The sequence below is a fragment of the Sceloporus undulatus genome, chromosome 3, assembly GCF_019175285.1.
Source record: "Sceloporus undulatus isolate JIND9_A2432 ecotype Alabama chromosome 3, SceUnd_v1.1, whole genome shotgun sequence".
NCBI lineage: Eukaryota > Metazoa > Chordata > Lepidosauria > Squamata > Phrynosomatidae > Sceloporus > Sceloporus undulatus.
Genome location: NC_056524.1, coordinates 158,767,794 through 158,790,483, shown reverse-complemented (window position 1 = coordinate 158,790,483; position 22,690 = coordinate 158,767,794). Strand labels below are relative to the sequence as shown.

Here is a 22,690-nt window from a genome sequence, read left to right as displayed (position 1 = left end):
TCTCTTTGGAGGTATGCTATTTAAATGATGCATGCATCCTAAGAATCTGGAAGCTGCACCAAAAGCTGCACTCCAGTGCTTAGGAATGGAGTGTGGCTTTGGTGCGACTCCGGACTCTTAGGACCCATGCATCATTTAAATAGCATACCTCCAAAGAGACCCGAAGCAGCTTTATTTTGGCAGTCTGTAACAGGCCACTATTAACCTGGTTTAGGAGTCTATCGGGGGTTGGTGACTATGGTTTTAATTTATACTAATTCAGATTATATCCAAGAATCTATGGATCAGAGCGATAACATTGAATAACATGGCATGTTCCAAGCAGTGTGACTCTTTGTAATTGTGTTATTTCCTCTTCCTTCTCCTCTCCTCCTCTTCTACTTTTCCCCACTCCATCATCATCTCCTCCTCCTATTCCCTTTCCTCCCACTTCTTCCCGTCTGGATTTATATCCAGCCTTTTTGCTGCCTTTTCTCAGCCTTGTAGATACCACTACCTCACAATGTCCCTGCTTTTTCTGCAGATGTTTAAAATGAGGAACCTGTCAAAGGAGAGATGATAATACTAATTCAGCATTATCATATATACATAACCTAATAATAATAATAATAATAATAATAATAATAATAATAATAATAATAATTTTTATTTATATATCCCGCTTCTCCCCACGGATCGAGGCGGGAGAACAACACATATATAAAGTTACACATAGTTAAAATACATGCTCATTATACAAAGCAAAATTTAAAAACACATTAAAATACCTATACATGTGCAATATCAAAATCTGATTCCTCATCAAATTACGAGTGGAGTATCATCTTAAACTGTTAAAGCAGGTCGGGGGGGGGGGTAGGCTCGGTAGCAGTATATATATACATACATAATCATATATGTAGAGAGTCAAGCCCAGACATTTCATACATAAGTTTTCAACACTTTTGGCTTGGATGGATCAATCTATCAATTTCTTGTAATTTAAATACTAAGACATTTGTGATTTTGGTAATTTCTTTTTAAAATGAACTGAAACAAAATTCTCCATCTTACCTAACTGAAAAATCATATGTATAGGTCCAGACTGCATGGAATTTCCCCCGTATCTGTAACAGCCTACTGCTATCCAGTAATAGTTCCATTATGACCTCATTTTCCTGTTGCCATGCTGATTCTTGCTACCTGGCAACTGCAATTGTTTGTATTTTGCCATGTTCAACCAGGCTTGGACCTGTCCAGGCATCCACTTCTTTAGTTAGTATGCCAAATGCATGTTGGAACAATTAAGCAGCAGTTTGCAGAGAAACCAACATTTGGAAGTAACATGTTGCAGGTAATGATATTAATTGTAATGTATTAACTTTTTGTAGCTATTTATTTATTTATTTATTTGCTGTATTTATACCCCAATCTTCAGAAATGTTCTCAGATAAGCTTACACATGTAAGCCCTCAGGCTTACAATCTAAATTCACAACACACAAGAGGATGGCACTGGGGAAATAGGGAACAGAAGATGAAGACGCTCCATTCTTGTGGCAAAAATGAGAGCAGACTGGGGTACAGACCACAAACTACTAATATCCAAAATAAGAATAAAGCTGATGATGAATGCCAAATCAAAAACCACAACAAACTATGATCTGGAAAACATTCCAACAGAATTCAAGTAAAGTGTGAAAAACAGATTTGCACTAATAAGTCTAGTTGACTGGGACCCAGAAGAACTATGGACAGAAGTCAGGGACATAATCAAAGAGGAATGTAGAAAAATGATAACTTTTTCAAAAGGAAGGAGAAGAAACAGTGGATGACAAATGAAATATTTCATGCAGTTAATGAAAGACTAGACACAAAAGAAAAGGGAGATAGGAACAAAACCAGAACCACTAATGCTACTGTCCAACAATTAGTTGGACTTCCACATACCTAGGATTAGTGTACTGAATTACAGAGAAAACTATTGACCCTGTAGTGCAAGGCTTTTATTGGCCTCCCTATATTTGAGACATACTCAAATAGCCATATGTGCCTACCAAAATAATATTATTCTTCATGGAAATTTAAAAGCAATCTGAATGTTCAAGTATTTAGCAATAATCTACTGATACTTGTGGTCTATCATGCACACTACACTGATAGTGGGCAAGATTCTTCTTGGAGACTAATGAAATATCTCTTACAGAATGGTTTAAGCACTTCAATATTATACTGACCTCAACTATCTTGCACATCAACCACTGACTTTAAATTATGAGCTACTGATATAATATTTGAACTTTATTGGCTTATAATGAGTTTTTGAGCTGTGACTAAGCTCAAGCATATAAATTTAATTCTAACAGAGGTTTCAGGATTCTTTGCTATTTCATTTCATTATCTGTGCTATCAGCCCATATATATAATAGCATTGATACAGGTTGCATCCAAACGGATTTTTTAAGGGGGGAAAAAGTGAAGATACCAGGAGCCAGGTTAAAGATACCAGGGCGCCTTTGTCACCTAACATTCTTAAGGCTCTTCAATCTATATGGACTGATATTTGCATGTCACCATACAAAGCCCTTTTGTTCCATGCTGTGGCGTTAACCACATTTTTGGTGCACTGCATATTAGTGAGTTAGTGTTATCATCTAAAGCCTTGCTTTATTCTAACATCAATTTTATCAGTCAGTCAGTCACTATCTTAGTTAGGTCTTCTAAGACTGACCAGCATAGCAAGGGTTCCAATATTCATCTTCATCCTTGTTCTGACTTGGACATTTGTCCTATACAGGCTCTTAGGCAGGCCATCAAGAGTGAGACTACTGCTGTGTGGCCATAACATGGTCTACTGGGCTGCTTGCCATGCAAGATCAAGCCACTTCGGTAACTACTTGGGCCTGGGTGAGGTTTCCTGTCTCCACTGGATAAGCAAGCAGGGTTTGCGTTGACATGGCTTGTGGCCATTGCTGTTTAAGGAGCACCATGGTTTTGGTTGTTCACCTGGGAGGAAATGATTTGGGATTGCTGAAGGGTAAGGTGTTGATCTAGCAGGTGCTGCATGATTTCCACCTTATCAAGCAGTCCTGGCCACTCAACGGAAGTGGAGTTGTGATGGTGACCCAGTTGCGATCAACAAAGCCAGATGGCTGGCTAACAGAGAAATTCAGAGACTCCTTGAGGCTGGGCTATGCCGTTATTCACCCCATCCCTAAATTGTCTTTCAAAGACCTGAGCTCTACAGTGCTGACAGCATTCACCTGTCTGACATAGGAAATGATATATTCTTAACAGATCTGCAAAATGGTCTTAAAGAGGTGCTCAGTGCCGAGATGGGAGATAAGGGCTAAGCAGATACTTGCCCATATCTGTGGCATGAATGTTGGGTTGGATCTCGGCGAGCACCTTGGACACCATTTGGGTGGAAGTGACATTTCTGGAAACAACTCTACAGGCTTTGGACCTGGGGGTGGCAGAAAGAAATAGTCCTCAAATAGTCCTTAAAGGACTACCTCAACTATAATCTTTGCAGATTAGGAAGTGGGACTTCCTTATGCGAGCGGCCAACGAACAACCCAATATTTGGATTGTCGTTGAGGGCTCAGGTGTGATCGTCCTTGATAAACTGCAGAGATAGTCTGTGGTAAGACACCGGATGCAGCTTCTCTCACACTTGGTTTTGGATAACATATTAGCTGCAGTTCCATTAAGAATTTAATAAATAGGTTAATAAATGGCCCTGTTTTACCCCATATATCTTGTGTCTGGTCTCATTATTCCAGGGGGTGGGTTGCATATGAGTCAGAAACTTGCTTCAGGAAGGAGCTAACATCCAGGGCCTTTCTATATAGTGATACTTAGTCTCTTGAGCTCAGTCACAAAGTCTGAGCAACAAACCAGGCAAACAGGGGTCTTTTATCTGGTGTTTAATAGTTTTTGAGGGGAAATCTCACAGTCCTGTTTCAGTGTCTCCTTAAGACGTCAGAGGATGGACAGTGAGGGAGCTATTGAGGTCACCTGCAACGCTTGTGGGATGTTTGTCTTCTTACCTAGGGATGTGGGAAACTTCACTTGCATCGAGTGCTGTTGGAAGAGAAGGTCCAGCAGCTGAAGGTCCGGGTATCTACACATCTGCATATTAGGGAGCAAGAAGTTTTCTTGGACAGAACAGACTGTCCTAGTTGGGGAACACACAGAGGATGTTTCTCATGAGGAGAACACCTCACAAACACAGGTTCCAGACAGTTGGAGGAATGTCACACACAGAACTAGGAACACCAGGGATTGTTTTGAAAGCTTGCAGCTACAGAACCAATTTGAAGCCCTCTCATTTTTCAGGGATGATGAGGGAGAGCAGCAAGAAGAGTCCTCAGCAAAAGTGCTGGAGATCCCTGTGGAATCAGTACAGGGTACGACTGCTGCTAAGCCTCAGAAGAAGCAGATAGTGGTAGTGGGGGACTCCTTCCTGAGGGGTACAGAATCAGTGGTGTGTGAAGCTGACAAGATGTCTCAGAGGTGTGTTGTCTCCCTGGGACAAAGATCCATGATGTGATGGAGAGGCTGAGAAGACTTGTCAAGCCTACTGTCCATTACCCCATTATTTTGGTTCAGCCCAGAGCTCAGAAAACAAATCTGATTAAATTTTATGCCTATTAATTCAATCTCCTTCCTTCCACATACTCCCTCCTTCCCATTCTTTTTATGGGAATGGTTGATTTATGTCTCTTTGATACCGTGAAAAGGAAATATAAATAATTTTCTTTCTTACTAATATTGATGATTTCTTCTAGTTTTATTTATTTATTTATTATTGTTTTGCCAGTTTCACATAAACTAACAAAACCAAAGTTCAGGAGATTATTACTCCATTTGTTACAAATAAATAAATTAAAAAATAAAAGTAAATTCCATTAACAATAATTGTTTGAATACACTGTATTTTAATATACTAATTGTGATAATTTTATGCCAAGTCAAATTGTACATATTTATATTTTCCCTAAAGTAACAAAGTGGTTTTCAATCTGTAAAAAGTGCTAATTTTGCATTTTTCAACCTTTTTTGTTTAATATTTCATTTTTTCCTGACACCCCCCCCCCATGGCTTTCAGCCCCTTCAGACAATCATTCACTCCCCATTGACTATTCCAACTGACTCTTCCATCTGTCAACTCTTCGCACTCTGTTTGATTCTTTTCTGACACACACTCCTGATCTTATACTTTCCTATCTTCCTCCTATCATTCTCTCTGAGCCACAATTGGCTGCCTTGAAGTCAAGACTTCCTGATGCTACCATCACAAGCCCTCTCCTGCCAGTTAGCAGTCATTTACTGATGAGTTGTTGCAGGACTCCAGGTCCTTGCTTCTGGTCAGGAAACCACTGCCTCCTGGTGAAAGGGGTCAGCACATATAATCTGTCAGTGCCCTACTCACCAGTGCCCCAGAACTCAATCGCCCAGTGCAACTGGTTAGATTTTAAAGTGGATTTTGGGCATCAGATTGTTAGATGGAGCATAGCCCATCAATGTGTCTGCTGCAGGATCTCAGCTCATATATTTTACAACTCTCTCTGCAAGGCTTGCCACATTTTTTTTCTCTCTGTGTGGCCATTTCTATTAAAACAGAGCTCCCTGTCCTCATTTTCTGAAAACTGGGTTGTAAGTTCTCCCTTCATTACACAGCTAAATTGCTCTAGAGCAGGAGTAGGCAGCATGTTTTTTCATGGCTATTTTTAAATGTTCTGTTCCTTCCCATTCCATTTACCACTGACACTGAAAATCTAGACTGATGAAAAACAGTGGTTATTTATTTATTAATTTTAAAAAACCACATATTTCCTTCCCTTCCAGAAAGGGAAGGGAACATTATCCAGATTCTATGTTGTGCATAGGATAGTTCCATTATTTGGTTGTGCTTTCTGCTTCTTCCACCTGTTGTGCACTGGGATCTTCAATCCAAAACACACTATAGAAATAATCCAGTCTGAGACCGTTTTAACTGCCCTGGGTCAATGCTAGGCAATTCTAGGAACTGTTGTCTTGTGAGACTTTGAGCCTTCTCTGTCAGAGAGCTGTGCTGCAACAATAAACTACATTTCCCAGAATTCCATAGCAATGAGCTAAGGCAGCTTAAGCGGTCTCAAACTTGACTATTTCTGCAGTGTGTTTTGGACCTTCTTAAGGAATACATTTACCTTCTATGGGTGGATTAGGTTTCTGTTCATAGGACATCAGTAGGAAATAATTCCAGGAAGATGTGTATATGTATGCATTCATGTGTGCAAACCAGCATGCATGTGCTTGTGAACAGGCCACAGAAAGCTTTAAACTGCATCATTTCTCAAATGTCTATGCATAATTAGCCTCTTTTAATCAACACAAGCTGTGCAAATCCAGGAATGAGAGAACAGAGAAAATGATCACCAAATATTTGACTGAACCAAGAACTGAATTAAATTTTGCCAGGTTGATGCTCCTTTTTATTTCTGCAAACATTCAGATGTAGCACCAATTACTTGTGTAAATGATTGCTGGGCAGAGAGCTTTCAGCTCTTGTAAGAATGGTCTAGTCCTAAATTTTAACTGGTGTTCACTTTTGATTGGTTTAGAAAAACAGCCACTGAACATTGTACCTCATACCACCAGACACAGAAATGCAGCTTCCATGTAACCTGTCTGCATTATACTGCATTCAACTAAGTAGTCTTCTGTGCTTTGAGACATGTTGGATTTTCTCAGTCATCCACTATCTGAGCCAAAGGGATGGAAATAATATTTTAAAATATTTCAAAACGATTTTTAAAGAGCCCCCCCCCCCCCCCCCCCCCCCCCCGCTCCTGCAATTGTCAGGAATCCCTGATGAGGACAAACTCAAACTGGTGAGAATCTTTACAGTTTGGTACATATTTTGTGTAAAATCTGCACACTTTTGTGTGTGGGGGGGATTTTTTTGTGCAGCTTTCATGAAAGGTACAAGAGTGTGTGGATGTAACAAGATGTAGGTTGACAAAGTGTATATATTATGCATCCTGCTGTGCACCCCATAAGCTAGTTTGCTGCCTTTGGGTGCTGGAAAGAATGCTGTCCCATTGTCAGGATTGGTCCAGTTTGTTTGGATTGCATGTGTGAGACTTGCCATTATATTCTTTGCTTCAGAAAGCACAATGACACTTTGGCTGTCTCCACTCAACTGCACAATTTACGTGACAGCAATCTCCATAAAGTTTTAGAAGCTTTGCAGCAGCAATCAATTCTTTAAGAAACAGTATTATGCTTAGAATGGTAGCCCATGGCAAACAGTCATCACACTCTTCTCTCATTCATGCTGGTCCAGTTTCTTCCATGTACTGCAGCTCACGGGGATCCCAAAGCCCATCAGCTCAACGCAACAGCTATGACATGTGATACACTTCTGCACCAGCATCACAACCCCATTATGACCTATCATCAACATGCGTGAAACTGTGTGTTCCAGAGATAGCTTAAAACATATTCAGCTCCTCACACTTAAAGGAGAAATGCCAAAAATTGGTACTCTCCATTATGATAATACTAACATTAAACTATTGGTCAGTTTTGGTCTTTAAAGATACCCACAAAATATTTGCCTGAAGTGAGTTGTCTCACCCTGCTTAATATTTGGGCTGGCTCTGGGGTTTTTCACAGTTATCCTGTGAGCTATTTTACTTGCACTCTGTATAATTCAAATAACCATAAACTATTAAAAGAAGAATCCTTCTTTCAAACCAATGATACCAAATAAATAATCCCTAAAAATCAAATATTCTTCATTCACCCCTCTGTTTTGTTCAACAACCGCCAGCTATTTGTGTTGTTGTAAATTGACTCTCATGAATTGTATGTAGTTTTACACTTTTAAAAAGACTGGCCCAGAGATAGATTACAAATATAATTGATATTTATGTAAGCTTAGCAAATCATTCTATTTTAGGGCTTTTCCATCTCAAAGAATCTTCTTTTTAATGCAAAGACTATAATAGTTGTAACCTTCAATGTAATATAATGGTCAAAAGCAATCAAGGGTTTGGGATAAGCATTTCCAATCCAATGCAAATTTGTACTTGATAAAATTAAGCAAAGCAAGCTTAGCATAATCATCTGTGACCCGATTCACGTTTTCTTTAGTCATAAGCTGGATGCTTTAGATCGCTTACTCTAGAGCAGGGGTTCCCATCCTTTTTGACTTGGGGAATCCTTATTTCTATGGTGGAACCCCTAAGAGGCCTACCCTATGTCTTAGAAATTAATGGCATTTAGGAATATAGATAAGAATATATTCTTATTCTTTAACTTCATTCAATTTTTATTTCTTTCCTTTTCCTGGAGTGGCTGGGAAGTGCACATGGAGCCCTCAGGGCTGCCCGGAGCACAAGTTATTCTGTAGTAATGTTAATGACAGCAATGGAACATCTGTGGTTTACATATTTGCTAAAATGATGTCTTGAAACATCACTAGAAACAGTTCACTTAGAAAGAGATGCTTTTTAAATGCTCAGATGTTTTTTTCCTCCCTGATGTCTATTCTGTGGCATGCAATTCACACTGCTTGCGATCAATCAAATTCAAAATAACCCACCACCTAAATATGGCGATCCACCACAATTTCAATTAACCTCCCATTTTCAGCTCATGCCTGAGGCTATAAAAAGGAAAAGGCTGTTGAGCAACTGAAAGGTGCCTATACATGTCAGACTTTGTCTGGCGCAGACACGTGTTGAATAAGTCTCAACTGAGAACTATTAGTCACACACAAACATACAAAGATCTGCATTTATTTGTGTTTCAAATTTCATTACATTTATAAATTTGATTTATATTGCATGGTCTAATCTTGTGAACATGTTTTGGATTGCATTTTTACTGAATAAGTGAAATCTCCTAGTGATTTCACGTTACATGAAACATGTACAAACATTATAACCTACATTCCAAACTATTTTAATATGTTCTCCTAATAAGGTAACTACTAAAATAGTTAAAGCATAATAATAATAATAATAATAATAATAATAATAATATAATTTATATTCCGCTTTATCTCGAGGAATCCTAGCAGATTACAGCAGTAAAATGAGATACAATTAAAGGAAAAAAGCATTTTAAAATGCCAAGATCCTGATCCCTCCCCCTGTCATAAAAGCATAATAAATGCTAAAAAGAGATTAAACCAAAAAATAAGTTAAAAACAATGGTGTACAATAACACTTAAAATGAGATAAAATTTCAAGCGGAGCCCAGGTAGAGTAAAAGGTAAAGATGGAGAATTATGGGAGGGGGGAGGAGAAGGGAGGCAGTCAACAAGGATGTTCTAGTCTGGAAACCCAATGTGACATACCTAGTCTGAAACAATTATTGCTTCTTATTGATTGTGGGCTGAAATAGATGGCCCTAAAGGGGCAGTGTCACACCATCCCTTTGAGCTCCGGATTGGGACCATGGCAACTGCATGCCATGGCCCCGATCCAGCATTTTTCTGGCCAAAAAAGAAGCAGCAAAATGCTGCTGCTTTTTGGAGGTGGAAAAAGGGCACCCTTGGTACCAATACCGCAGATTCTCAGTGTTTTGGCAGTGTGGCGTGTCTAAACGCCATGCCGCCAAAATGCCGTGAAGCTGCCACAATGACAGCCAGACATTCAGTTTCCTGGCAGCATGGGGGCAGCATCAGAATGTGTGGTGTCTAAATGCCATGCTCAGAAGCCACTGACATTCTGATGCTTACTGCCAGTTGGTTTTGCCCCATGAGTGATGGTCATGGCCTTTTGTTGCTCAGTTGCTAACATTGCATCTTTTCATAAGAATTCTTTCTAAAGTTAATTGCTTGTTTAGGGCGGAAACCTGGGTTTCAAAGCCAGAGTCCACCCAGAATTGTACTGTATTATTAAATAAACTGCTGAATTAAATCTGCTCTCAGACTCTCTTCACTGCCGACAAGGTTTTTGTAAAATCCCTTTTGATACACATGCATACAGGCACACAAACACACACTTCTCTTACTTCTGCTTCAGTAGTAAGCAGTTTCTAGCTCTTTAGGTGTAGCTGCACTGTAATGCCCAGAATTCCTCACCAGTGAATCTTTGGCTAGAGAGGATAGGAACAGCAGTCCAACAATATCTCCCTTTGGGAAAGACTATTTCTTTTCATATATTTCCTAGCTCTCCCCCACCCACACCCCCAAAAAGCATTTCCCGCCCTGTCAGGAACAATAAGCAACATCCAGAATTCTGTACATTTTTCTTCATATTTTATGATGTTTTCCAGGGCTTTCACTTAGAAAATGTTTTCTTTGCATGAGATACTCTGTTTTCCATGTAAGGTAATGTTTTCTGAACAACAAAAATATGTGCACAACTTTTTTTTCTAGTACAGAAGAACAAACAAACATCTTTTTTTGTGCTAAAAATTCTCCAGTGTGCTCCACAATGTGTGAATTCTTGGTCAATATGGTGCAGAAAGCTTGTTTTCTCCTGCAGTTGGGAGATAATTATAGGAATTATTCAGCCTTGTATGTGAAGAAGAAATGGATGAAAACAACAACACTTACCCCAGGATAATTGACATCCGGCATTTTTACAGAAGATTTGCATCATCAGTTGTGTAAATAGCAATACAAATAGACCTGAGTAGGCTTGGGATAAAACTCTTCATGCCTTTAATGGGTTTCAAATGCATTCACATCATTGACAACCCACATGGCTGCCACCCCTTCCCCAACAGAATAGCCACTGCTGGTGAGAAAAGAGGAAAGGAAAAAAGATGGGGGGAGGGATGCTGAATCCCTCTGTTTGGCTAAGGGGTGTGAGGGCAGGAAAAGCATGCCTACACATATAAGTATCCAAACTTGCAGAGATGCAGAACAATGCGGTTCCCAGAAAGATGTGATTCCATGGTGTGAATAACAAACTCAGAATCCATAAGTGAGATTATTTGCATCATTTTGGTACAAAAAAGAAATGACGTGTGAATGAGGCCTATGTCTGTTGCTCTGGCAGTCAATTGAATATTTAATTTGGAACAATGAAAACCTCTCAAAGCATACAAATATATATGGCCTTTGTGATGTCGAAACCACTTCAGCAGTACCAACTGGAACTACACATAAGATGTACGGAAGCAGTTGTATTATCCTGGATTAAACGGATTAAGTTCAAAACCTAAACTTTGCTGCATTTATTCAGAAGCAAACCCTACACATTTCAATGAGACTTGCTTCAGAATTAAAATGTTAACAGTTACAAGTGTCTCTGGTTTCTTGTTTTTACTTGTTCTTCACCCTTATACTATGTATGCAAAGGGATGTTTGCTCAATTATTGCAATATGATATTTCATTAGCATACAATCACAAAAACGACTAAAGAGTACCAAAAGAAACCACCCCTCTCTCCCTATGTAATACTGCTCAGTGAATTATTTGAATAACTAACACTGCTCATGAATTATTAAAACAAATTCATCCATGAAATGATATTTAACATTTCTCTTATGCATTTTACTTCCAGTAAAGAAGGGATGTCCGATACTGGAAATATGTTTGATGTTAGGTAAAATTTACTGGAAAGTTAATTCCACTAGTTCCCCATGAAAACACAGTGTTTTTCCCCCAAATGTAATATTTTTGGCCCTCCACTTTCACAGGGGTTAGGAGCAAAAGACTCCCATGAAAATGGAAAAACCACGAAAGTCAAGGGCCAACTATACTGTAATCACTTACCCAGGTTTAAGCCCCCTGGCTCCTGTTGCATTCTGGGATTTGCAGTTTAAGGAGGGGCATTTATTATTCCCAGCCAGAGAGATCTTAGACCTCAGAATGCAACAGGAGGCATCCAGAGCAGTAAAAGTGGAGTAGCAGCACTATAAGAGTGCTGTGGGTTATTTTGGCCAGAGTCACTTCTCTAGTGCATAATATTGCAGTTGATGGGTGTGTACAATTCTTAGGCATGAACACAAAAACTCTACACAAATAAAGTGATTATGACTTACTGATACATGTGTGTGCCACACCGGCCTTCATGAAAGAAACATTTTGAAGTTAATATTTAAAGTTTGAGAATCCACACATTGTCCCATACAGAGATACCTAGTAAATCTAGGTATCAAGTAAAACTTGAGATAATATTGGAAGTCTGTGTTCAGGACTCCTAGTTTGTTTTTTACTATTAAATAGTCACGTTGCCCTGAAAAAATGGAGACACAGTGATGCAAGAGATGGTACAGTACTTTATTCTTTCATCCCATGTAGTTCCTCAGCTCTAAACTCTGCCTTCCTATGCCCAAAGCTGCTATTAATCTCACGGGTGGACAAAGGGAGTGGTAGAGTCTATTTTGTTCTGCTTCCCTTTCTGCAGCATGTTATATCTATCGAAGGAAGGGTTGCATCCTTACACTCTTTCCTGATGAAATTACTGAACCATTCAACAATCCTTTAAGACAGGAGTGGAGAGAGTAGAGCCTGTGGGATGCATAAAGCCACTGGTACCCCAACAGGCACCTCCTTAAGTTTCCATAAAATTCCCTAAAGCCTTCAGACCCTGCAATTTACTTTTTGTGCCCATTTAGGGTGATTATTCACACCTCCACCACCAAAGAAATCCCAAACCAGCTACATGTGGTGGTTTATTTTTCCCAGCCCCAGAACCCCTAGCCTTACAAAAATAGTTGGGATTTACGGCGCTTATAAATACAGATAATAATAATAATAATAATAATAATAATAATAATAATAATAGTTGGGGGAGAGCTCCAAAATCAGCTTACATGACAGCTAGAAGTGATGAGACATTATATCTAGCACACCAAAATGCAATGGTGTGGCCTCCTAAGAGGAGTACATGGGTGCAATGGTCCCCACCCCATCTGTGGTTTCCAACTCCCGCTGTAGGTGATCCTTCTTACATCTAAGTCCTAGCTCCCATTTTGACAATCCCTCCCCAGGAACAGGCATGGGGACACATTAGAAATAGTTGAGGACTTTGAAAGATACTACTACTAAGGCGCCAAACTTGTAATGTCAGAGTATACAGTATATTGTTACAGGCCTGAGTTTGGTGTGTGTGGAGGGGAGGAAGCCCTGCTAGACAGAGTTGCATTGTTACTGTCACATGATTCCACTGGTTCTCTGCCAGGTGGGTTTCAATGACTGAACATCCTTTATGATGTCAGTGTCAATGAAAACCTTCAGTGTCTTGTTTCTGTCTTGGCCTCACACAGCTTCTTGGCTAGCTCATACCTAGATTTCTCATCTATCATCTTTGCATGTAATGTCTACACCAAAACACTGTGACTACACAAATAAAGTGAATCACATGGATGTGTGAGAGAGTAGATATGTGTGTGTGTGTGTGTGTGTGTGTGATACTGGCTAGTGTGGGTGTGAATTTACAAAGAGTATATTTTAGAGATGTGTGAAAAATATATTCCAGTGGACTGAGGGAAAAAGCACTCCACACTTACTTGATTGTCCCCAGACAGGACACAATTTACTCTCTGGAATCCATAGCTGACAGATGGATATTAGCCACATTTGAAGGGGAAAAAATCTATCTATCTATCTATCTATCTATCTATCTATCTATCTATCTTTGATAGCCTTCATACTTTGTGAAGTCTTTGTGGAAATATTTTGAGTAGAAATAAATGCATTTTTCTCCTGTGGTTAAAAAAAATGTATTTGCCACACAGAAAATGTATTTTCTTTTCCATTTTTTTAAAAAAAATAAATAACAACCATAATTTTGTCCCCAATGCAGGAGAAAATGTAGATTTCTGTGTAAAATATACTGTTTCCCACACGTAAAATGTATTTTCTGTATAGGGAAGAACAGTATGGTTGTTATTATTTTAAAATAGAAGGCAAACATGCACAAGGACTTCTCTCCCTACAGTTTTGACACATGAATTCTTTCCTTCCATCCCTTGACCATTGGCAAGCTCTTCTTTCACAGGATGAAAACCTACAATCCCTGATTCTGCCATATCCAAAGCCCAGAACATTTCGATTAAGTTTTCATATTAGAAAAAAATAGTTTTCTTTCAAGGATTAATCAGTCTTACAAAGTCTAGTTCATACAGTTGTGTTGAAATGCAACTCACAGGAGAATCAAATTTGTAATTCTCACCCCTAGTACTCCAAGTCAACCCCTTATGATTTATCTGAGCCATGCTTTTTTTGAGTAGAGTGAGGATATCAGGAAGGGGGAACGACATTTTAGTTAGGGAAATAGGAGAGCAAGAGGTGAATGGTGGCTGAAGACTTTCAGTGTCCTCCATTATCAATTTCTAGCACATGTGGCTGACCTAGGTTTTCATGAGTGGTAAGGGCGGTCATGCATGTGCTTTTCTCAGGGGTTTGAGGGAATACATTAGAATAATTTCTGAATGTATCTCCAGAAGCAGGTCCCAAGTTGTTCTAATCAACATATTTTACCTGAGCTTAGAATCTGAATATTGCTAATGCATAGGTTTTGTGTAAGAACTTGACTCATCAGCTTTCACTGAGAACTTCACTCATCAACTTTCAGCATACCAGTTTTCAACTTATTGTAAATCAATTCTTAGGAAGTTCATCTGAGCATGCACCAAGAAATGCCCATGTCAAACTTTTGCCTGTTTCTTTTATGGATGCCCCAACACATCTGCAGCTGGATAAATTCAATAAAGGCCTAATGCAAATAGAGATAACAAAAGATTGTGATTGATTTTAACAAATTTGTCCAGTTCCTGGAACCTGTTCACATTACACAATGTTTTAGTTTAACTACTTTGGTGACATCCTAAGGAATTCTTACATTTGGAATTTAGGGAATGGCATTTAGAATTCTTAGCCAAAGGGCTCTAGAGCATCACAAAGCTAGAAACAACAGGATTCCATGAGATGATGCTATGGCAGTTAAAGTGGAATCATAGTGGTATAACTGTGCAGTTTGAAAGGGCCATAGGTCTATGGGACTATTAATTAAAGTATGTAAATGTATTTTGATTTACTATAATTTGGAAGAAACCATGAGCAACGGATGCCCTCCCACCCCAGTTCTACACAAATGAATGTGTAGAACTAAAAATGAATACTTTTAAAATAGTCCACAAACATGCTTTAAAAAAAAACACCTCAAAAATGCAGGTGGGATTTGGAGAGATATAACCAATTTGAGACTATCGTGTGTGAATTTTCTGCAGAATATGTTGTGAACTACATTTTTGAAGCAGAAAGAAAACTGCTAAAATTACTTGTTGATTCCTTCAAGAATGAAATTAGTCAAGAATTGCATCCCTTGATGGAGAAAACGGTTCAATGTAGTGTCATATGAGCAGGCTCCTGTTCTCACATTGAACCTTCCTCTTACTTCTCTTCTAATGCCATCATCTGCATTGGCTCAAATGTGATCCATCACGCTCAGTATTCTAGAGATGGGATCCCAAGGAGTTTATGAATGATTTCCACCAGTGTTGTCTGTTCCGCTGGTGGATAGGTATTACTGGATACATCCCTATGAATTTGTCCCTACCTTGGATTGCAAACTGAGATGGAGAAACCAGGGAACATAATGCTCACTTTGAATTGAATGATAGCATAACAAACCACTTGTATTCTCAGCCAGAAAGTTACAAACTTTGTCAGTAAGTAATTCACACTGCAAAGGTTTTCGTTCTTCAAACTTGAGTTAATTAAGAGTATCACCACTGTGGAGGAACAATGAAGAATCAACCATATTTGAATATCATATTTGATTATAGAATGTGTGTGTTTCAATAAAGGCAATTCTTTTCCAAATGTTGAATACCTCTTTCAGTGGCACATACCTGATCTGACCATCATAGAGTTTTGCCACCATACTCCATCACACCATCACTGACTGGTGTGGGCAAATGTATATTGTGGTGATATCATTTTTGCTACAAGCAATGTTTGTCATAACATGTAATTTTGCCACAACAGAACAGGAAATCCAACATTGTAAAGTTCCAGTCATAGGAATCCATTATTTCCCCCCTTCTCAATAGAGCTCCTTTGTTCATCACCCTAGCTAGCCAAAACTGCACTTTCATTATGCTAGAGGCAAGAAAGAGTCAAGGATCACTAGCTTGTCCTGGTCAGGAGCCTGTGTGGTCTTAGGGTTTGCTGCAGGCTAAAACTATCATATGTGAACAAAGCTCAGCTTGGAAATGAAAACATATAACCTGAGAAGCACTGTCATGTGGGAGACAACCACAGGGAGTACCACACATCTATCGCTCCTCCTGGGCAGGGATAAAAGGATGGCACTTTGATGTGTGATCAAGGGCATCCAATGCAGGAGACTTTATTAAGAAAACAGTGGTAACCCTACTAACTGCTGTGATGTTGTAACTGCCTGTCAAATTAATAGGAGTAGTACCATTCCTTTTGGAAGAGCTTGGGTTGTGTGACTACAGACAACAGAATAGCAAATAGTAAGAAATGTACAAACTACACCGATGCAGACACACACACAGTCTTTCAGAAATTGACTTCCATTATCATTTGGAGACCAGAAACAAAGATATTTGTATTTGTCTTGTATCCTCCTGAAGCAACAGTTCTTCACAGTGTCTAGACATCTCATGGCAAGAACACTTTTCAGTAGGGGAGTAATTCCTCACCAATTTTCTTCTTAAAGGTAACCACAAGTAATTTTAGCCAAATTTCTTCCTATTGCAAGATGACCTTTGGACACCATACAGTGGCAGTTTGGGATTTATTCTACACAAATGTGCATGTGTTAATTTGCCCAGAAAACAGCATTTCCTGTACAGAAAATGACATTTCTATGCATAAATATGATTTTGAATACAGAATTATTTTCTTGTACATAAAATACTGTTTGCATTGCAACTCAACGACATACAAATTTTGTGAAGAATAGATCCCTAATTACACTATTCTCAGCTGTTCAAAATGTATGTTGTATGTCACATTAACGTGTTTTGTGGCTCTGGGTGTTTCAGTATTGAGAAATAGCTTTCATTCTACATTCAAAAACTCCTGCGAAGACACATGAGACATTTTTACCAGAAGAACTATGGGCAGAGGTCAGGGACATAGACAAAGGGGAATGCAGAAAGATGATAACTGTGGCTAAAAAGAAGAAGAAACAATATATGACAGACAAAATGCTTCAAAGGAGTTAAAGCAGTTAAAAAAAAGATGAGAAGCAAAGGGAGACAGGAACAAAATCAGAATTGTGAATGCTACTGTCCAGTGATTAGTACACAAGGATAAAAAGTAGTCACAAACAAAAAAGGTAGAACAAGATCTGAGAATTCAAAGAGAAATTTAACCAAGGATAAAGATGCTGTATGATCAGCAGTTAACAATAACAACAGCAACAAAATGTTTGACCTCCAAAGTTTGTAATGGAAATGTTGCAACAATAAAGTGGGCCAGACCAGTAAACACACATAAATATCAACCAATGCTCAATGAGACATTTTAGCATACGCCGATAAAGCAAAGATGCAGAACCTTTGGCCTTCCAAATGTCTTTGAGCTCCAACTCTCAGAAGACTGAAAGAGCCCTGCCAGTGGTAAAGGAATATAGGAATGGTAAAGCCAAAAAAAAATCGAAGGCCAATGATTCTCTGCCACGCTGTAAAGCTTGACAATTAATTTCATTTTAAAGCACTGAAACTTGTTTTTCTAGTCAGACCACATCATTTTGTTCTTCCCTAATTTAACTAACTAGTTATTTATTGACCCTCTCTCCTGTTTTTCATTCTCTTTGGGAAACTAGACCCCCATTTTACTAAGTGATGATTGCACTTCCTCAGCAGAGAGAAACAATAACAGCAAGCAGCAAAACCCTTCACCACATGGAAATCTTTTGGCTTTGAACTATGAGAATATATAGAAGCCTATTTCATCTTTTAATTATTTATACAATTTAATTTTAATCTAAGAGCTGGGGGGAGCAATTAGGTTTTGAGGGCATGCAATACACAGGCAGAGAAAAACAAACACATTTCTGAATGAGAAATCTTTTTCCCCCAGTAGCAATAAATGTCTGATGTTTAGAGTGCAGGCTCAAACAAGCCCTGTCATTCAAGGAACTCAAACAATAGTAGGCCCTGTATTTCGCAGCATAATCTAGAAATACTTTCCACTAGAAGCAATCTTCAGACAAAAGAGAACAAATATTTCTACTGGTTGTAATGGTCTTTAAACAAAGAGGGAGAATTTTCCTTTCAACTCATTTGCCTTGAGGTAATAGCCATAGCACTTAATGCATAGTGTGTGTGTATACACACACACACACACACACACACACACAGTGCATGTGTGTCTTTCAGAAAGCCAAATCATGATATTTTATTTTAAGCAGAATAAGTTACGGAAATCACACACACACACACAATTCCATATATAGATATAACCAAATAGAGCCTTTTTCTAGAAATCAGTTTTAAAAAACAAGAGGAAATGACAGAATGTCAATATGTTAGAAATTTTGGAATGGGACTTAGAAGGTCCAAGGTTATTATGATCTGAGATCTTTGGTTATTTGCATTGATTCAGCTGCTCTGATGTACTGTCTTTCAGCCTAATTTACTTTACAGGAATATTGTGAGATTAAAGCTGGGAGGAAGAAAGCCATGAGTTAGTTGAATGAAAATTGAGATATAAGGTAAAGAAATAAATGTCAACACTCTCAAACAAGGAATCCTGGGACAGGACTCAGGCATCTGCAAGACCTCCAGGACTTCTGCTCCAGTGTGATAGCTGGTCAGATGAGGGGACTATTATAGTTTCAGCCTCAACAATGCAGCCAGATGATGAGCTCCCTTGCAGCTAACAAAGGAGCAGGTTTAAGGAAATACAAGGGATAAAATAAGATACTTCTTGGCCACACAAAGCAGCAGATTTTGATATGGTTCCTCACTCGGGAAAACTTGTTGCCCAGTTATAGAATGAGCTGATCGCAGAAAGCTCACCTGGTTAAACACCTTCTCCCTATTTTTTTAAACTTTACTATCAAGAGATGCCAGTGAAGCCAACATCCATTTGCCATTCCCCTTGAAGGCTTACTGGCAATGAGGGACTGGAAATGCATGAAAAAAGAGAATGGGGATTGCCGGTCCTCTCAGTCTTTCCCCTCTAATGTCCTGGAATGGAGCACAAGCATTGGTATACCTCCCATGGTTTGCCAGGTATTTTGTCCTGGTGCACTGCTGTAAACCATAGTACCAGAGCAGAGCAGGGAGCAAAGATCTTCTTCTGCTTATTTCTCTCATTGTAATAATTGCAACTACTGACAAAAGGTGGTGCATCCTATGGCAGAGGGGACCATGTAGTGTTGATGGAAATGCAATTTGGGACTGAGAGAGGACAGGGAGAAAGAAAAGAGTGGATGTTTTCAAATAACAATGTAAACCCAGAAAATAAATACTTCTTTATGATTCTGGCCTTAGGCTCACCATAAGTCAGAAATGACACAAAGCACACAACAGCAAAATATAGAGAAAGGAGAATAACTGATCATTTTCAGCTCAGTCAAGTGAAAAAGATGTGTGTGGTGAATGGAAGGAGAGCTCAGCCATCATTAATATTTGCCATAACTACCAGCCCTAACAGTTCCAAAGTACTTGAATGCACTTTGCCTACTTAATGGGATTAACTAAATTGCAAATTCAATCCAAACCCACTTACTCTACTGCAAGAGTGTACTGTACAGTAATTTTATTATCTAGAATACATGTGCACTTACAGTTTTATTCCACTTTTCCTCCAAGGCTTCTCCTTGTTCGAGCTTTACAACAACAATCTGCTGAGGAAGGTTCAAAGTCATTCACCAAGCTACATGGCTATGTGGTGATTAAAACCTAGATGGCCAACCCTTAGGGCTCTTTCACACTACATAATTATAGTGCCATGCTTCTCTCTATATGTCATGTAACATCCCATGGAATCCTGGGATGTACAATTTAGTGAGGAGTATTCAGAATTCTCATCACCAGAATCAAAAGAATTCATGCTTCACCATACTACAAAGTCAAGGATTCCATAGGATGCAGTCATGGCACTTAAAGGGAAACCATTCTAGTATAATTGTGTAGTGTGAATGGACCCTTTGTTCATTACTCTAGCTGCTACACCAAACCTGCTCTTATTTGGAGTCAGAGAGATATTTGTTTGGTTTGTACTTTAATGCAAATATGCTTTGTGCATTGGTTCAGGGACTATGAATTTAGTATGTTTTCACTAAAAACAAACAAACAAACAAACAAACAAACAAAAAACGGTTATACTCTGATAGCTACACCTTCCCCAATGTTGTAAGGTAATACTCCAGTCCAAAAATACATTCAAAAATATGTATTTTAACAGAAAACATACACAGATATGGACATATTATTAATGATAATGTCATTATTAGTGTGTTATGTCACTAATATGGCACATATTTGTGAGAATTAATTATAATGATATAAAGAAAAATTGTCTTCCAGAATATGTTTATTAGACTAAATGTGTTTTAAAATAAACATGAATTTTCATGAAGGCAGTGCACAAATGCAAAATATGGCAGAAATTGGATGAAACATTATGAAAAAAATGAATAAAATCAGACCTAGATTTGTCAGTTTCTACCCCCCCCCCCCCAATTTGTGCATAGAGTAAGGAGGTTGGAAACTCTGTCTCTGTTTTTGATTAGAGAAAGTGTTGGTTTACTGTAGTTATTTTATAGTAGTCTCTGATCTATAGCCACTATTGATAATGCACAGGAGGACAATAGCTTAAATGAATCATAGAGCAAAAGAATCTAGAATATATACTTTAAAGGCTTTAGTATTTTCAAATGAAGGCAAGAAAATGTGAGAAGCAAAGCTGTAAAGGAAAACCTATTCCCAAACGATATATTTCCCCCACTAGCTGATAATGTTGCCTTGGAAACAGAAGAAATGAAACTATGAACTTCACTTGGATGTATATATCCAGTTGCCTGTTTACTGTCACCAGAATAGGACAGATGCACTTGACAATTCATAAAACATCTTAATCAATACAGGCACTAAGAATACAATCAGAATGTTGATCCTTAAGTCTTCAATTATGGACATGGGTAAAGCTGAATCCGGTTTTGCTTTCGCTCATTCAATAATAGTTTTTTGTGGGTTTTTCGGGCTATGTGGCCATGTTCTAGAAGAGTTTCTTCCTGATGTTTCGCCAGCATCTGTGGCTCACATCTTCAGAGAATGCTTGCCTGGAAAGGACTTGGGTGAATATATATTGTTTGACCTAGAAAGGCAGGAGTGATTTGCATGTGTATTGTTCTGTTGCTAATGGCAGGCCTCAGAGTGGGAGGGTCTGCAAAAGAGGATTAGGCCTGTTACAGACTGCCAAAATAAAGCTGCTTCGGGTCTCTTTGGAGGTATGCTGTTTAAATGATGCATGCATCCTAAGAATCCGGAAGCTGCACCAAAGCTGCGCTCCAGTGCTTAGGAATGGAGTGTGGCTTTGGCGTGACATCCGGACTCTTAGGACCCGTGCATCATTTAAATAGCATACCTCCAAAGAGAACCGAAGTAGCTTTATTTTGGCAGTCTGTAACAGGCCATAGTGTCTGCTTGATGGTGCTCATTGGCTGCTGAGAGATTTCTCATTATTGATTCTTTATCTTGCTATTTTTCAGGACTGGTAGCCAAACCTTGTTTACTTTAAAGGTTTCCTCTTTTCTGTTGAAATTGTCCAGGTGTTTGTGGATTTCAGTGGCTTCCCTGTGCATCCTGACATGATAGTGGTTGGCATGGTCCAGAATTTCAGTGTTTTCAAATAGTATTTTATGTCCAGGATGGTTTGTGGCATGTTCTGCTACTGCGGATTTTTCTGGATGGCCCAGTCTGCAATGTCTCTCGTGTTCCTTGATTCTTGTTTGCATACTGCGTGTGGTGTGCAAGACATGCACTAGTTACAAGTGTGGTGTGCACAAGTTACAAATCCATAACTACACACTGTCTCCTGATTGCCTCCACAAACTTATCTTAACAATCAGTAGCTGCTCTGAGTCACAGAAGTCTGCCGACAATCAGGGTGCTGTAAGATTATGTTTCCAGATCTCTCCCACCAACAATCAGAAGTACAATGCAGAATTAATTCTTGCACTATGGATGACTTGTGGGTGAGGGCTGAAAACATCATCTTGCTGCCCTCTGTTTGCCAGCAGAAATGACCTCTGTTGCTTGGTGCAGCTGCCGCGTATTAAGGTAGATTTGTGCCACAACTGTAAACATGAATACCAAACAGTTACCATTGTGTAAGCCTAGCTTACCCATTTGTAACTGCTCAGCAGGATGTCAGCCATGAAGTCCAGTATCTGGAATTACTTAATTGTCCTAAGTTGTTCATTGAGAAAAGTATTACAACCCCATAAGATTAACTAGCTGGAGAAAGAGAGAGAAATAACAACACCAACAACATACTCAAAGAGGCCCACAAAATATACTGCCAACAACTTGTGCTCTTGCATGAGCATCATTTGATGAGAGGGACAGGAAATTTTGGTTATTCCTGTCCTTCTTCACTGCTCTGGAGAGGCAACATTTCCCTGAAATTAATTCTGAATGTAACATTCTCTGTTTTCAATAACGATCAAGATTTTGTTTAACCAAGTATTTATTTGGACTATGAAACAGAAGTGAAAGCCAAGAACCCTCAGAACTACCAGGCATACCATGCAGGTAA

At 38.9% G+C, this 22,690-nt stretch overlaps 1 protein-coding gene across 1 annotated transcript in view; it reads right to left on the bottom strand.

The window, feature by feature from the left end:
• NRG3 (neuregulin 3) overlaps nucleotides 1-22,690 on the bottom strand; it is a 764,487-nt gene that overhangs the window by 51,031 nt on the left and 690,766 nt on the right. The window lies entirely within an intron of this gene.